This window comes from Lissotriton vulgaris, chromosome 1_1 (genome assembly GCF_964263255.1).
Source record: "Lissotriton vulgaris chromosome 1_1, aLisVul1.2, whole genome shotgun sequence".
Taxonomy (NCBI): domain Eukaryota; kingdom Metazoa; phylum Chordata; class Amphibia; order Caudata; family Salamandridae; genus Lissotriton; species Lissotriton vulgaris.
The window spans coordinates 1,777,605,928-1,777,621,263 of record NC_141685.1 but is presented as its reverse complement, the minus strand read 5'-3'; positions in this window follow the sequence as shown (position 1 = coordinate 1,777,621,263).

Sequence of the window (15,336 nt, the reverse complement as noted above, 5' to 3'; positions counted from 1 at the left end):
CATTGTGCGGATGGTGTCTTCGGTGCTGATCGGGGTCCAGGCGTGGAGGGTGGTGGTGGGGGGTGGTTGTTCGGTCATGGTGTGCGTTGGTTGGTTGTTGAAGCTGCTGTGTATGTCCGTGATCTTGTTGTGGAAGTATGAAGCGAGGGAGTTGCAGAGGTCTTGCGATGGGGTGATGTCGTTGTTTCCTGCGCTGGGGTTGGAAAGCTCTTTCACGATGTTGAAGAGTTCCTTGCAGTTGTGTGCGTTGTTGTCCAACCGGTCCTTGAATGCTGTTTTCTTGGCGGCGCGGATCAGCTGGTGGTGTTTCCGGGTGGCAAGTTTGTAGGAGGTCCTGTTGTCCGGTGTCGGTTCCCTTTTCCAGACTTTCTCGAGGGCTCGGCAGTTCTTCTTGGAGCTCTTGAGTTCGTCGGTGAACAATGGGGCCTTCTTGCTGCCGGGTCTGCTAGGCGGGGTCCTCAGTGGGGCGAGTTCGTCCGCGCAGTTGCTGATCCACTTCGTGAGGTTGTCGGCGGCCTGGCTGGGGTTCGCTGAGCTGGCAGGAGGGTGCTGGCTCAGGGAGGTGGCGAGCTGGTCTGCTGTGATCTTGTTCCAGCTTCTGCGGGCGGCCTGTTGCTGGTGATGGTGGGTCGTCACTGGGTGTGACTGATTCGGTATTTACCGATTCAGTATTTACCGAATCAGTAAATACCGATTCTGAATATACGAATATTACCGAAGCAGTATTTTTTACCGATTTTTTTACCTAGATCCCATTTTCCAATTTTAAAATACAGAATCAGTATGATTCGGTATTTTAGAGTTGGTAAAATGGAATTACCTACATCTGGCCCCTAATCTCTGGCTAAGGGACGTACTCCAGTCCATCATAAAAACACCCTCTAAATTCTGTGTCCATTTCAAAAGCTCTTAGTGTAAGATTCCTTTTTAGTATTTATAGTTACTTTATAAGGGACACCCAGGGGCATTCAGATTGACCAACCTTATCTGTAATCGACCCTGAGTGAACAATTCTCATTTGCTTTCTATCTACTAGACTTTGGAAACTCATGTAGAATTTCCACTCACTAGCTGCAGACCTGGAGAGGAATTTATTGTCACACTCAATATAAATGCATAGCATGGATATTTTTCTTATTATCAAGAATTTTTTTAAGTTATTTTCTAAACTCCAAACTCCTACCAAAATCACATCCACACTGCCCAAAAACAAAAAAATATTGTAGTTGTTGAAATCACTTTGCCCATCATGTTAGATATAGGGGTAACCATGGATTCAAAACAAGGAAATAATATTGAACACAAAAATATTTCCCCAAAAGTATTGGCAACCAAAATATTGTGTTTCCTGCTTAAACAAGAAAAACATATAACTATTAAAAGCAAAAAATATAATTGTAAATAATAGCTAAAATACAACAATATAAAAAACAAAAATAAAGAAATGCCAATTATTATGACAACATTAAAAGAAATCAAACCATAAATGAGATAGTGCGCTGTGCTTAAAGTTGAATAAAAGCATGCTTAAAGTGGTGGAATACCTCTTCTGCCAAAAGCTAAAGTGTAATGCAAAGATATATCTATACTTACGGCCCGATTTTGATGTCGTTCGAAAGGCCTCTGAATCGGATTTGGGTTTCTCGGATCTGATTCGTAGTCCTTGTTTAAAACCAAATCGTACACAGGTCTGAACAACCAAGTACGATCCGAAGATCGCGTACACGCTGACCAAACCTTTTCCGGGACCCGAACCTGTCCATAGACTTGTCCGTAGCCAAATCGTGCCGCACTAAGGAGCCAAATTCCGACCGAGTGAGTACGATGCACGATTCGGACAGCCGCTTCGCCTCCGCCTCAGCGTGATGAAACTGCTGTCGGGAGCGTACCCTGGGGGACTGTAGCAGGCCCCCCTTCACCCGAGGCCCTCCGAATCTGTCACAGGGGTGTGCCGCTGGGTCTCCCCGATCCAGGCAGGCACAATGTGGCAGGAACCATGAGGTGCCCACCACAGGGTGTACACTTTTCCCCACCCACCCCTTTTCTTCTATGGTAGCCTGTATACGCATCTGTACACGGACTCCTATAGAGTTCAATGGGATTCCAGGCGAACCAAGTCTGTAAGCATATGGCAGCATCGTACTCGTTTGTTCGTATTCCTGGAGCATGTCTCGCTCAGAAAGTCCTTCAGATCCAAGCCGTACGGAGGGCTTTCCTATCGAGATCAGAATCGGGCCCTTAGCCTCTAACATTTCAGACAGTTTAGATCCTTACTCTTCACGGGCACACTATCAAGGTGCTATGAAATGTATTCCAGCACTTTATATACGGAGCAGTGCAATAGGGATATTAATCAAACTGATAGGATGTTAATTGTATGTAATGTTTGAGAACAAGCATACCTATATTTTCACACTGCACTTTAGTTTATGGTATAGCATATCGTTAGAAACGTTACCTTTCTATAGAAGCTATCAATGTTTTGGGTTTCTCTTAAATCTTAAATTGTTTTTCATCTCAGGAAAGGAATGAAGTTATGTGTATGCTTCCATTCTAAGTAGGCAATGTGGAATAAGCACTGACTGAATAGAGAATTCATGCATATAAGCTTGTTTTGAGTTATTGTTGCACCACACTTTAGGTTGAAATGCTATGTCATGCCGAAACCCAGGATTTAGATGAATGTATATAAGTCAGAGATGTTTTAAGGCATGGGCAAAGTGGCCTCTGGCCCAGGGCCTCCACTTTCAGGGTTCCCCCCGGTAGTTCTGACTCTGACTCCACACAGTTCTGCGTTGATGACCTCAAATTATTTTTAAACATAGATTGTTTTCTTGTATGGCAATGTGTGGGAGTCAATTTCAGATGTGTTGACGAAAAATGTTGAATTTTTCAACAATATGCAACACCCATATAAAAGTTCCTTTTATCAGAAATGGCAATGGATCGTAAAGATTATTTGCAATAATATTAGTGAGCTGCAGCAATATTACAATATTACAATATTGAAAACAAACATCAATACACCTGAACATTAGATGGAAACACATCTACAATTTGGACCAGTCTGCCTGTGCAGTGTCAGCAACTTGGTCTCAGAAGTCATGAAAAAGCTGAAATTGGATCATAATTTCAGATCTGTTTCATGTAGGGGTCCCCAAAGTATATTTGGCACAGGGCCCCCAAAATCCTTAAGATGTCCCTGATATAAGGATCTTTTGAAAATCGTTTCATTCAATGCTATTGGCCTAAATAACTTGCTCAAGGCCCGGGCAATTGAAGATTGGGTGAAATGGCACTCACCAGATATTGTGCTTATTCAAGAGACACATTTTCAGGACAAAAAGAAACCAAAATATAATATGGGCAGGGCATCAGTGTACTTCAAGTACATGTGCTGCCCATAGGGGGGTTGCAATTTACATAAATAGGTACTTCCCTATTAAGTTACCTTTTCCCAAACAAATAAAAGAGGTAGGTGGACTCCTGTTAGCAGTTTAATTAACAACTCTAGAGTAACTATAGCTACATTCTATGCTACGATCCTAGATTATCCAGCTCCAATGGTAGAGCAGTACCAGACATTGTTGACCATCCTAGGGAATTGATATTAGGAGGGGATTTCAATTTTCTTCTAAATACGGAGCTAGATTCCACATCTGACACTTGCAAACAAAATAAGCAATGAATTGCCAGTATTATGTGAGATTATATTTAGAGTCCGTACTTGATGGACCTATGGCAAGAGAAGTTTTCGGACAGGGATGACTTCTCCTGTATCTGCTAAAGGCATACATCCACTGCAAGATTAGATGTTTTCCTTTCTTCATGCAATTTGAAGTTAAGTAGCTATACACAGTGGTTAATTTGTAAAAGAATAAGTGCTGGGGCTCTTGTCAGGAGGCAGCTTGCACCAGACAATTTCTCCTGTTTTCCCCACCTAAAATAGATTCAACTACTAACCAAGAAAGCAGCGTTAGGATGTGGCATAATGGCAAGTGTTTCGGAGCTGGGGAACCAAGTTCGAGTCTCCGCTTCAGCCCAACATCCTGTGATTCTCGTCAAATCACTTAATCTCCCCATGTCTACCATAAATGAATGTGTCCTTGAATGATTTTCGTGAAAAGCGCCTGTATTGATGATTAAGTGCCGGTGCTAAGCACTGAAACCACCGGCTCACATTAAGCACTGCCTGACCCTATGATAAATGTTGGGGGAATCCCAGAGTGGTAGATTCTGCCCATTTTTTCACTGGATTCAAGGATCTGCCTGTGGATTCACTGATTCCATGAGTGGACATTTTGTGCCAGATTTAAAATCCACAAAGTTTTTTCATCTGCAAGTCCTGAAAAAAGATAAAACCTTCAGTGCAATCATGCATGACTGGGTGCAGGGCCCAGAAGGTGTAGGTGAGATTGGCAAGGTAACTTCCCATTGGCCAGGGCCTGAACCCTGAGACTGCAGCCCATGTCTAAATGTCCATACAGCTGTATTGAATGGAACTGGGATTGGCACAGGACCTGGCCATAAGCCAGGTTCTGCACCCAGTTCAGCTGGTTATAGATGGGATGCATGTGGGTACAGGGCATGGCCTTAGGACCTGAGTACAGAGGATGCTGCACAGAGACAAATTCTGTCCATAGTCGATTTGGATGGGATAGGGCTGGCGGAACTATTTAAAAAATGACTGAAAAGATTTCCCATGCTGATCCCAAAGACTGTATTTTTAAATTATTTTATATATATATATATTCACTGAAAAAACCATAGGTTATAGACCATATATAGTTAGGAATTAGCATTTACAAAACCTTATTTTACTCACACAAAACCATTGAAATTCGCATATATAGTTAGTTGTACTAACTATATATCGCGCACCCGCAATCCACTGCTGATCATGTCACATATTACATCATTCATGACATGGTCAGTGACATCACTGATGACATCACTGATGACATCTCAAATGACATCACTGATGACATCTCATTTGACATTACTGATCACATCACTGATGACATCATTCATGTGATAATACGATGAACCTCTTCAGACTCTAATATAACCTTAGATACACTCAGTGTAAACAGACACTCACAGACTGTCACTCAACCATGGAGTTACTCACACACCTAGTCAGTCATGCAAAGAATCAATCACACCTCCATTTCCTCAACTATACAGTTATGCACACCTTACTTATTCAAACATATACTAACACATATTTACTCTCTTATACAATCCCTGATACAAGTTCACAATGATCCATACAGCCACTCACACATTCACTGGCTCTTATGCACAGTTATTTATATATGTCAACTCTCACATGTACTGTGTTTTACATATGTACTTACTTTGACATGTAGCACTGAGATATCCATTCACTCACCAATACACTCATGCACACAGTCAACCGCCCATACAGCTGTTTCCACATGCACTTTTGAACCCATACATCTAGTGAATCAACTGCTCACACATCTATGCACAGAGTCATACACCTCCCAGCCACCCACACACACACTCAGTCTCCCATACAAATACTTGGGCAACCAATCAATAACCCATATAGTTACTCATATAGCTTCTGATCAACACATGCAGCAGTTTACAGAACAACAGGCATAATGATGCACAAATTAAGACAGTTTAGTCACTAACCCATGCACTCAGTGAGACACATTTAATCACTCACTCATACAGTCAGTCATGCACCTACTAAATCCTTCATCCAGACACTTATACATCCACTCATTCTTCAATATGTAAGACATATTTTAACTTTAGAGAAACATACAGTCACTGGATGTTGTCATCAGTGATGTCATCAGTGATGTCATTTGAGATGTCATCAGTGATGTCATCAGTGATGTCACTGACCATGTCATGAATGATGTAATATGTGACATGATCAGCAGTGGATTGCGGGTGCGCGATATATAGTTAGTGCAACTAACTATATATGCGAATTTCAATGGTTTTGTGTGAGTAAAATAAGGTTTTGTAAATGCTAATTCCTAACTATATATGGTCTATAACCTATGTTTTTTTCAGTGAATTTTCAAGGTTTTGTAAATGCTAATTCCTAACTATATATGGTCTATAACCTATGGTTTTTTCAGTGAATTTCAATGTTTTTTTAATAGCAAATATCAAAAGCAAATATCAAAAGCTGTAAAATGTATTCTTCTTTTAAAGGAAAAATATATTTTATATGTATTTAATATAATTTTTTATGTATATAAATTTTTTGAGGTAACGAATTTATCAACTATCATGCTGAAGAAGAGTGTGGGGAAAAAAAACAAAGAGGAGGACTAAGAGGAAAGAACAATCAGTTCAAAAATACAATTGCTTTAAAGCATGAAGTGCTTTTCCACACATTTACATTTAAATAACCCATATTAGAACATACAAAATATCTACAGAGGAGACAGTGTACATTGAATTTTAGACTCTTCATTGGTACCTACATGTTGGTACTTACATCACCCACACAACACAACAGCTCTATTCAGAGCTACCCTACCTCAAAGCACTCTAAAATATTATTTTACTATTTCCCTTGGTTTTCCCCTTGTTACGCTTTCCGGAACGCTACCCAGTGCGCGGACCGGGCGCTAACCGTGCGAAAATTTGAAAAAAAAAGGGTTTTTTTTTTTACATATATGAGCCACCCTCAGAAAACCTAGGGGGTCAGGATATGTTTCCCGTGCCCCCTTATACCCATTCCCAACATTGTTTATCCTCCATCTTGTGACTAAATTCGTCTGAAACACAAGATGGCGGACTCCCGTTACGCTACCGGTGAGCTACCCGGTTCGCGTACCGGGTAGCGCTTCCACTGCGAAAAATCGGAAAAAAATGTATTTTATTTTTTTGCCCCACGGGGCCCTTTAATAGCCCCCACATCAATCCTAGGGGTCAGGAGGGGTCTACCTTGCCCCTTTCATTCATTTCCCCCTTCGTTTATTTCCACCTCTTGTCTCTCGATCCTACCGAGAGACAAGATGGCGGCCGCTCCGGACTGTTTAGAATGTTGAGAGTCACCGGAGAGCCAATCCGCTTCTCCTCGCGAAGTTCCGTTACGCGTCTGGTACGCGAACCGGGACGCTAACCGGGACGCTGTCACAGATATATATATTTTTTTAACGTTAATTTCTCAAAATCCACTGGAGCACATATCTTGAGACCTAGCAAAGGCACATCGGGCAAACAGTCTCTACAATTTTGCCAAGTTTCATAGAAATCCATTCAGCCGTTCGAGCTAAAAGTGAGTCCAACCGCCCTATGGAAAACTCAATGTTAAAAACACGTTTTGGGACCCCCCTTTTTTCTCGGCCCCCGCTTGACGAAACCCCCCCAAACTTTCAGGGGATGCCATTTTCCTGAAAATTTCAGCCAATTCCGTCCATCAACGCCAAAGTTATTCAACATAGAATTTTCAGAAATCCCTATTCAAAAAAATCCTAACTATATATACCTACTGGCGACCGCCAGTAGGTAATATATATATATATGTATATATATATTCAACGATTGTTGGTTCAGGTCTCCGTCCGTGTTTGGCGCTTCCTGCAGGTGCGTAGCTTCGTGCGGTGGAACCAGACCGCTTAATATTACAACTGAGTCTCCCAAAGAACACGATATCCCCTGGGAAACAAAATGAAGCCGCCACTCCAGCCACTCGAAATTTGTGTGAGACAACTTAATTTATTCTTAAATCCATTACAGCCTATTCACAGCACAAAAACCAACGCGTTTCGTTAGCTCCCCACTAACTTGATCACAGTTGTTTCAAACACTGTTTGCTGGTTGTGTTTTAAAATGGGAGTTCCCACCCTCCTCGGTCACATGATAACATCCATGTGTTTTGTTTCACAATTGGATTCTGGGATATGTAGTCCAAATCTTAATTAAGTGCAAATTATAACAAAATTTAACCCATTTCTTTACATTTTTTTACATTTTGGCTCTCTCTTGCCGTGCTGCTCTTGATTATTCAACAATTATTATATTTTTACATTTTCTTTTTCAGCAAAGTCTCTATGCATTTATGCCTACATTCAGTTTCAAACAATTATAAGAAAAATAAATAGTTAGGGAATGCAGGGAACATTTTCATTATTCTTTTTCCATTATCAATTTAAAGCCCTCCAGTGGGCTGACATTACTTAGGGATTTTGTAGTCTTTGAATTGTTTTTTTTGGTATAGATTGGGATAGAAACGAGAGGCATGAAACAGAAGAAGGGCAAATGAATGAAGAACTACAAGTAGTCAATTTATCGAAGAGGGAGATATCACCGGCGGAAACAGCTTTATTAAAAAGAGGCATCAATTTCTGTCCCACAAGAAAGATGGATTTGGCACAGACAAGGATAGACTTTTATTTATATATTCGGAAAATCAAGCTGGCAAAACACTTCCTTGAGAGAAAAAACAAACCTCAAATTGACAGAACCCCACAGAATCCATCATCCAATTTAAGTGTAAAAGATGCTGATGGCTATCTAGCACTCCTAAATCTAGATGTGGAAGAAGAAGATGAAATAACTCTGGAAACAGCAATACCACAACTGGGAGCAGGAATCAGTAAAATGAAGGCTAAGTCAAAATTCTACCCACAACTCACCCCAGGCAATAAAATTGACATCTTCCAGGAGGTAGTAATACATGAACTCTACAATATCTCTAAAACACATTACAAAGACAATTTAACCCAACAAGAACGAGAAGCATTGGCTACTCTGATCAATGACCAAGAATTGGAAATAAAAATGGCAGATAAAGGGGGCAACGTGGTCATCTGGGACAAGGAACTATACACTGCAGAAGCGATGAGTCAATTAACAAACCCCGTGTATTATGAACAATTATCAAAAAATCCCATGGATGATATAAAAAGAGACATTGACCAAAAACTAACAATCTGGGAAAGAAAGAATCTCATTGATTATGAAGAAAAGAAATATCTGACAGTAGATTTCCCACGCATAGCCACAATGTACTTCTTGCCAAAGATACACAAAGATCCCACTAGACCACCCGGGAGGCCGATTGTATCAGCAAATGGCTCATTGATGGAACCCATGGCAAACTTCATCGATTATTTCTTGAGACCCTTTGTGGAGGAACTAAAATCATACCTCAAGGATACAACAGACTTTTTATGCACATTGTCGAATCTGAAATGGCAAGAAAATTATCTCCTGATATCGATGGACGTCATCGCCCTGTACACAAATATTGACAATGACTTGGGTTTGCAGGCCTGCAAACACTATTTGAAACAGCGAAATATACACTACAAGGAACATAACGAAATGTTATGTGAAATGATCTCTCTGATGTTAACAAACAACATCTTTCTCTTTGGTGAACAACTTTATCGTCAGCGTAACGGAGCTGCGCTGGGTTTCTCATTCAGCCCAAGCTATGCTTGCATAGCTATGGGCTGGTGGGAGGAGGAGGTAGCCTGGAACTCACAAAACTCAAGATTCACCCGACACATTATACAATGGAAAAGATTCATTGATGACTTATTTATAGTGTGGGACGGAAGTGAAAATGAATTTGATCAATACTTCGAACTTCTGAATAACAGTACACCGGGATTGAAATTTACATGCACGAAAAGCAAGGAACGAATATCCTTCCTGGACACAGAAGTATATATTAAAAACAACCAAGTGGAAACAACACTGCACAGAAAGGTGACGGCCACAAATGCCACCCTTGAAGCTACGAGCTTCCATCAACCTGCCCTGATCTCGAGCATACCCTACAGAGAATTTCTTCGAATCAAACGCATCTGTAGTGAAAACACAGAATGGGAGAAACATAGTGCAAGAACAATGAAAAGATTCCAAAAAAGAAAGTATGGAAAAAACCTGAAATGTTGGGAGAGAGCAAATGAAAAATCGAGGTCAGACTGTCTGAAACCACAAACAAAAGAGAAAACATTAGAGGAACCTATCAGGCTAATATTGGATTACAGCAAAGAATCGAGACAAGTAATCAGAATCCTCAAAAAGAATTGGCGAATTCTAAAACTTGATCCAACCATAAGTCAAAAGATGGGAGATCATCCGGTAGAGACATATAGAAGAGCGAAAAACTTAAAGGATCAATTGATACATAGCCACTTTGTCAACAGAAAGAAAGAAAAAACATGGCTAAAAACCATTGGATTTACCAAATGCTATAACTGCAAAGTTTGCGAGATAGCTAGACCTACTAAACAATTAACTATGGCAAACCAAAAGATCTGGAAAATAAGAGAATTAATTACCTGCAAAAGTCAATACACCATTTATATGATTGAATGTCCTTGTCAGTTACGTTATATAGGAAGTACAATCTGTGAGCTGAAAAAGCGAATTTTGGAGCATGTAAGGGCCACTGTAAACAAGGATAGAGGAAATGCAGTGGCCAACCACATGGAGACACACCATAACGGGAATTGGAGGCTTCTAAAATTCCTGGGATTGGAAACGATGTCGCTTTCGGACAGAGGTGGACACCGCGAAAAACTGTTACGCCAAAAGGAGTCACGACACATTTTGAACTTTCGAACGATGACCCCTTTCGGACTGAACCAGTCGGAAGAACTTTATGTACACATATGAGAAATCTAAAACACATAAACTTCTCGACAAAATCTCCACAATTTTTCCTTGTCCCTAAATCCCACACAATAGGTCAATCTGGAGATGAACATTAAAAGGAATCTGGGATTCATGAAATACGATAACTGTATATACCAAAAAAAACAATTCAAGACTACAAAATCCCTAAGTAATGTCAGCCCACTGGAGGGCTTTAAATTGATAATGGAAAAAGAATAATGAAAATGTTCCCTGCATTCCCTAACTATTTATTTTTCTTATAATTGTTTGAAACTGAATGTAGGCATAAATGCATAGAGACTTTGCTGAAAAAGAAAATGTAAAAACATAATAATTGTTGAATAATCAAGAGCAGCAGGGCAAGAGAGAGCCAAAATGTAAAAAAATTTAAAGAAATGGGTTAAATTTTGTTATAATTTGCACTTAATTAAGATTTGGACTACATATCCCAGAATCCAATTGTGAAACAAAACACATGGATGTTATCATGTGACCGAGGTGGGTGGGAACTCCCATTTTAAAACACAACCAGCAAACAGTGTTTGAAACAACCGTGATCAAGTTAGTGGGGAGCTAACGAAACACGTTGGTTTTTGTGCTGTGAATATGCTGTAATGGATTTAAGAATAAATTAAGTTGTCTCACACAAATTTCGAGTGGCTGGAGTGGCGGCTTCATTTTGTTTCCCAGGGGATATCGTGTTCTTTGGGAGACTCAGTTGTAATATATATACAAATATTTTTTATATATATATATATATATATATATATATATATATATACATATATATTACCTACTGGCGATAGCCAGTAGGTATATATAGTTAGGAATTTTTCTCTATGGGATTTTTGAAAATTCTATGTCTAATAACTTTGGCGTTTGTGGACGGAATTGGCTGAAATTTTCAGGAAAATTGCACATTTTGTTTCTGAGCAGCCCCTGAAAATTTGGGGGGGTTCGTCAAGGGGGGGCCGAGAAAAAAGGGGGGTCCCAAAACGCGTTTTTCCCATGTTAATTTCCATAGGGCGGTTGGCCTCACTTTTAGCTCGAACGGCTGAATGGATTTGCACGAAACTTGGCAAAATTGTAGGGACTGTTAGCCCGATGTGCCTTTGCTAGGTCTCAATATATGTGCTCCAGTGGATTTTGAGAAATTAACGTTCAAAAAAAGATATATATCTGTAACAGCGCTCCGGGCAGCGCTCCGGTTCGCGTACTTTTCGCGTAACGGAGCTTTGCGAAGCGAAGCTGATTGGCTCTCCGGTGTCTGTCAACATTCTAAACAGTCCGGAGCGGCCGCCATCTTGTCTCTCGGTAGGATCGAGAGACAAGAGGAGGCCAAAACAAAGGGGGAAATGAAGGAAAGGGGGCAAGGTAGACCCCTTCTGACCCCCTAGGATTGATGAGGGGGATATTATAGAGCCACGTGGGGCAAAAAAAATAAAAATCTGATTTTTTCGCCGTAGAGACGCGTCTTGGTACGCGAACCGGGCAGCTAACCGGGCAGCTAACCAGCAGCGTAACGGGAGTCTGAGGAGTAGCTGATTGGCTGTCAACATTGTAAACAGTCCGGAGCGGCTGCCATCTTGTCTCTCTGTAGTATCGAGAGACAAGAGGTGGTGAAAAACAAAGGGGGAAATAAAGGAAAGGGGGCAAGGTAGACCCCTCCTGACCCCCTAGGATTGATGAGGGGGATATTAAAGTGCCCCGAGGGGGGAAAAAAAAAAATGCGATTTTTCGCCTTAGAGGCCCGTCCCGGTACGCGAACCGGGCAGCTAACTGGGCAGCTAACCGGCAGTGTAACGGGAGTCTGAGGAGAAGCTGATTGGCTGTTAACATTGTAAACAGTCCGGAGCGGCCGCCATCTTGTCTCTCGGTGGGATCGAGAGACAAGAGGTGGAAAAAAAAAAGGTGTAAATGAAGGAAAGGGGTAAGGTAGACCCCTCCTGAACCCCTAGGATTGATGAGGGGGCTATTAAAGTTCCCCGCGGGGCAAAAAAAACGGGCAGCTAACCGGCAGCGTAACGGGAGTCCGACATCTTGTGTTTTTGGAGCGTTTGTTTGCATACCGAGTAGCGTTCCGGTAAGCGTAACAAGGGGAAAATCAAGAGAAACACTAAAATAAAATTTAAAGGAGTAGATTTCCACCAAACTTGGCAAAATTGTAGGGACTGTTTGTTTGATGTGCCTTTGCAAGGCCTCAAGATATGTGCATGTGTGGATTTTCTCTAATTAAGGTAAAAAAAAAATATATATATCTGTAAGCGTGCTCCGGCGCGCTTACGTTACGGGTTTTGTTTGCGCTGCAGAGACGATACGTCACGGTTATGCGATGCGTCATGAGGCGTCTCACGGGCTATGTGATACGTCATGTAATAAAGAATATATTTTACAGCTATAGATATTAGCTTTTAAAAAACCAATGAAATTCACTGAAAAAACCATAGGTTATAGACCATATATAGTTAGGAATTTGCATTTACAAAACCTTGAAAATTCACTGAAAAAACCATAGGTTATAGACCATATATAGTTAGGAATTAGCATTTACAAAACCATATTTTACTCACACAAAACCATTGAAATTTCATATATAGTTAGTTGCCCTAACTATATATCGCGCACCCGCAATCCACTGCTGATGATGTCACATATTACATCATTCATGACATGGTCAGTGACATCACTGATGACATCACTGATGACATCTCAAATGACATCACTGATGACATCACTGATGACATCATTCATGTGTTAATACGATGAACCTCTACAGACTCTAATATAACCTTAGATACACTCAGTGTAAACAGACACTCACAGATTGTCACTCATCCATGGAGTTACTCATGCACCTACTCAGTCATGCAAAGAATCAATCACACCTCCATTTCCTCAACTATACAGTTATAAACACCATACTAATTCAAACATATTCTAACATATTTTTACTCTCTTATACAATCACTGATACAAGTTTTCAATGATCCATGCAGCCACTCACACATTCACTGGCTCTTCTGCACAGTTATTTATATATGTCTACTCTCACATGTACTGTGTTTTACATATGTACTTACTTTGACATGTAGCACTGAGATATCCATTCACTCAGCAATACACTCATGCACACAGTCAACTGCCCATGCAGCTGTTTCCACATGCACTTTTGAACCCATACATATAGTGAATCAACTGCTCACACATCTATGCACAGAGTCATACACCTTCCATCAACTCACACACATACTCACTCTCCCATACAAATACTTGGGCAAACAATCAATAACCCATATAGTTACTCTTATAGCTACTGATCAACACATGCAGCAGTTTACAGAACAACATATATAATGATGCACAAAATAAGACAGTTTAGTCACTAACCCATGCACTCAGTGACACACATTTAATCATTCTCTCACACAGTCAGTCATGCACCTACTAAATCCTTCATCGAAACACTTATACATCCACTCATTCTTCAATATGTAAGACATATTTTACCTTTACAGAAACATACAGTCACTGGGTGTTGTCATCAGTGATGTCATTTGAGATGTCATCAGTGATGTCATCAGTGATGTCACTGACCATGTCATGAATGATGTAATATGTGACATCATCTATAGTGTAAGTAACAAGGACCCCCTGATGAAATATGATAGCTTATACTTCAGGGAAAAACAAACGTGTGCATAAAATCAGAAGGACACCAGGAGGGTAGTTGCAAAAGGAAGAAATTCTAACAAAATTATTGAAAAATTATGTATCACCTTTAATTAGTATAATAGGTTAAAATCAACAAAAATATACAGAAAAATTTATATAACATTTAGACACATTTCCATCTCATAATAAAATCATCACATAAAAAAGAGGAAAGAAATTTATAATAACAATATATTATACAGTCACTTAAAAGTACAAAGAAAAAGTGGCAATTAATATTCGACGCGCGTTTCGGCGTTCAAAGCAACGCCTTCTTCAGGAGCCACAAAGTATACCTAAAAAGACATATAATAACAACACATAAGAGATATATTCGTCAACATTATTTCTTACTTACATAGATTATAAAATGTATATATCCTATAAATAATTCATTTTAAATCATAAACACTGTATTGCAACAAACCCTTCCTACATGTTTTAAGCAATGTATCATTTGCAAAACAAGTTACAGAACTAGATTACATGTATCTGAGCAGTTGTAGTGACTCCCTACTTATTTGAGCAGACATTAGGGAACCAAGTGTTAACTTTGAGATATGGAATCAGAAACATCTCACAGTTCTCAGTCACTGGTAACTTAATCTACTTGTAATGTCCTCTCATGTTTTTAAAGTTACCAATTGAAACTACCAATTGAAAGGCCATAGATATGGCGATTGACATGAAAAAGCCTATCAATTACTTGGTAGGGGACAAACACCCTATACCAGCCTATTTAACACGCGTAACACAAACTAAAGATCTAGAGAGGTTACTATGAAATATGGTTGGTAAGGCAGAAAATTTCAAATATATATAGTTAAACCGAGTTAGGGTATGGTACACATTTATCCCTGTAAGTCATACATTGAGGCTTACCTCTGCGTTTTAAAGGATAATGCCGAACGTAGATTATTCTGGGTTGTATTCTGGGTTATATGAAATTTCAATGGTTTTGTGTGAGTAAAATATGGTTTTGTAAATGCT